We start from the raw sequence: 3763 nt of genomic DNA on the forward strand, positions 1-3763 counted from the left end.
TGTGTATAATAATAATAATATTAGGAATAAAAATCCAAATTCACAGGTAAAAACTCAATTAAATTGAATTTATTAAAAATTAAGAATAAATAAAGTTTCACAGTATAAAATAGAAATATATAGTTTTAAGGAAAAGAACCAAATTTCATGAACTCATCGGGCCGACCAAATCCTTTTGGGTGGATTTATATATATAGTAATGCCTGTCTCCGTTCAAAAGCTGTTAGACTAGGCACTTGGATGTCTTGTTGTCAATGGTAAAGAATCGTGTATAACCACAAGTCTCGGAAATGAAGAGAGCTTATTATATTTACCATAAATATAACGAGCAATATAACTAAACACTTTCTATGAGAGGCTGAATGCGCAACTCTGAACCACGCACAAGCACGCATAAACTTATAGAAGTGCACATGCGTAATTGCTATGATGAATACGCTGTATATCGGTGATTTCTTCTTGGTACTCATAAGAATATGAATAGATAAAAAGCACACAAATAAACTGTGTAATATTTTGAGTCAAGGTAAAGCATACAAAAATATACAAGAGACCTGATATATAAAACACCTGGCTACATTCTGTTCTGTTTCTTTTATTGCTCTATTTATCTTCATTATTTGCCTTCATTTATTCTTATTTCGCTTCATATATGTATAGTTTTCCATTCTGGTGCTTTGCATGTATAATTTCATGTGTTTGCAGTATCGTAATGCTGATAGTTTCATTCCGGTATTATTTTTCTATCATTATTTATAGACATGTGTACATCCATCCATCCTTAAGTGGTTAGATACCACATCCTCGCGTTGTTGCTTTTTCTTGCTGAGTTTTGTTCTTCGTTGATTTTTTTTAGGAATTATATGTATATATATATATATGCATGTGCATTGTATCCGAATTCTTCCTTCATATTTGTATGGTAAAGGAGATTTGTACAGCTCTTCCTGTAAAAAACCATAATCTTATATCAGTTAACTATCTGTTAATTCCCCTCATATAATTTAATTTAGGCATGTAATGCAATATATATATATATATATATATATATATATATATATATGTATATATATACTGGAAGAGAGAGAGCGACAGACAGACAGAGAAACATATTCATATATAGAAGCCTGTAACCCTATATAAAGTAAAAGATAAATTACTTCGAATCAGCGAAAACAGAATGTCAGTGAAAATAGGTTTCTTACTTATTTTAGAATCTCAGAAAAGCGATATTAGGAAACTCTCCAGGAAACTCATTCCCCAAACAATTAAAGAAATGAAACCAATATTGCAATCTGATTATCTCAGATGAGCGAGTGATTAATGTTATCGAAGTTGTTTATAATCATGTATTAATGGTTTCATACTAAGTTAATGTTTTTTTTCTTTTTCTAATACTTATGTGCATATATTTTGAAGTCGGATACAAAATATTAAATGCATACAACTCTGCTCCAATGGTTCTTAATTTCTCGACACTTCATTGATCAAAAACAACGATACCATCCCAGTGGAATTTGAAATCATAATCTGAATTGAATAAGTAACTGAATACAGTGAAACCTTAAATCGGCTGCTCTAGACCGTCATTCATTCACTGTCTTAATAATGACATATTAATGGGGATCATAATGGGGGTGATAATGGCACGATTCTGACAGAAGTGTAAGTGTAATTTACAGAATTCAGTCATTAATGATTAATAGTCGTATCAGAAGTTGAAAAACCGTAGAGTTGGTTGAAATATTAAATTCATATATTGTTTGATTTCCAATCTATACATTATGCTTTCAAATCAATCTACATTAGTCAATTTATGTTATCGAATTAAGTACCAATTAAGGTATAGTGTCAATTTTATTGTTTGTTCTCGTTTAAAATTTTTGCTCAGTTGGAAACAAAATCGCGTTAGAAGGTTATTGAGAGATAAGATAAATGTTTTGCATAAGTTAGTTTCCTCTTTCTAATCTAAATTTTATCATTAAAATAAAATTCGTGTATAAAGAATATATGTGTGTGTAAATATATATATGTATGTATGTATGTATTCATGTATGTATATATGTATATAACAGTTACGACGGCGCGTGTTCCAGATTCGATCAAATGGCACAGCCATAAAATGAACGTGCAAGTGGTTGAACGCTCCAAACGTATGCATGCCCTTAACGCAATTCTCAGGAAGATTCAGGGTAACACACCGAATATCATCATGGCTGACCCTTTGAAAAACATTTTGAACTCACTTTTGCCAGCTGAGTGAACAGGAGCAACGCAAAAATAAAGTGGCCTTCTCAAGAATGAAATGCGACTTTAGGAATCGAAGTCACGTAGTTACGGTTAGGAGCGGAAAATACTAACCCACTCGTTTTTATACTCGTATATAATATTTATGCTTGTATGCAGGTATGCACGTATGCATAACTTTACATTTCGTAATAATCTGAAGGACCTTCCTTCAACTATGTAACAGCTAGCTGGGAAGAAATGGCTTCCTGTTAAAGTAAATACTGATAAGCTCAAATATAATATTTTCTGTTGAAAGTGGAAAAGAAAAAGAAATGATATGACACAAATCGTGCAATTTCGAGATGTTTCTCCACTCAGTGCAGTTTTTTATAACATAACTGTTCTATAAATGCAGCATTTATTAATATTTCTGTGAGTGTTAGTATAGTTAATGCAGGAGACGTTACAATGTAATCTAGAAATAGCTATGGAGTATCGAGAAATAAACAATACTGGCCGGTGGCAAGTATTTTGTTATTAATATTATTTTTTAGGCAATTCTTTTTATTCACAGCTATTGCAAACTAACAACGGAAAATCATGAGTTATATGTGCATTGCAATAGACTGTTTGGTGAAAAGTTTTAAAACAAACTTACTAAAATGTGATATTATTAGAATTAGAATTTTCGATTCGTTGTAAGAATTACAATGTCATTGCTTTTAATATTTAGAACAACATACAAGGCAGCGAGTTGGCAGAATCGTGAGCACGCCGAGTGAAATGCTTAACGTCATTTCGTCTGTTTTTACGTTCTGAGTTCAAATTCCGCCGAGGTCGATTTTGCCTTTCATTCTTTCGAGGTCGATAATTTAGCACCGGTTGCGCACTGGGTCGATCTATTTCGGGTCTTGTACCTAGAGAGGAAAAGAATATTTAGAACAACGTATAAGGCGGCGAGTTGGCAAAATCCATTCAATTATTGGTACTACTGCTTTTTTTTCATCGACCACTGTTTCACCATTTGTCCATGAATTCTGCATTTATCACTTTCTGATATGTTTTCTATTCTGTATTTTATGTAGTTTGTTCTTAGTCCTTTCTCTTGGGCAGCACAGATTAGAGCCTCTGTTTCCGGTTTTAAATCACTTTTAGTCATCCACAGCCATCTTTTTTCTCTACCTGGCTTATCTTCAACATCCCTATGAAATTGACCATACATTCTTTTCTTTACCCAGCTATATTCAGTTTCATTCGTTTTCAATTTCTTGTATAGTGCTTTATCCTTGCAATCTTCCATCGTACACAAATCTGACCTTCTTACTTCTAGTAACAGCGGTTCTGTGGCATTTTTTACGTGCCATGCTATATTGTTTTCTTCTTCTCTAAGTCCTCCTCCCCTCTTTTTCCTGGTATATACAGTCTGTCTGTGCCAGTTTTTGGGTGATTATTATTATTATTATTATTATTATTATTCAGTAGTTTTATTTTTATAACGTGCTTTCACTTCACTACCGAGCGCAGCTCTGTGCGC

The 3763-nt window shown here is 32.8% G+C and overlaps 1 long non-coding RNA gene across 1 annotated transcript in view; it reads right to left on the reverse strand.

The window, feature by feature from the left end:
• Positions 1-110: 110 nt before the first annotated feature.
• LOC128247356 (uncharacterized) overlaps positions 111-3763 on the reverse strand; it is a 193412-nt gene continuing 189759 nt past the window's right edge. Inside the window, exons 4-5 of the long non-coding RNA XR_008263754.1 lie at positions 2888-3146; positions 111-947 (exon numbers count right to left, since the gene is read on the reverse strand). This is a non-coding gene — a long non-coding RNA (uncharacterized LOC128247356). The remainder of the gene's footprint in view (positions 948-2887; positions 3147-3763) is intronic.

Source organism: Octopus bimaculoides, chromosome 3 (genome assembly GCF_001194135.2).
Source record: "Octopus bimaculoides isolate UCB-OBI-ISO-001 chromosome 3, ASM119413v2, whole genome shotgun sequence".
Classification (NCBI taxonomy): Eukaryota; Metazoa; Mollusca; class Cephalopoda; order Octopoda; family Octopodidae; genus Octopus; species Octopus bimaculoides.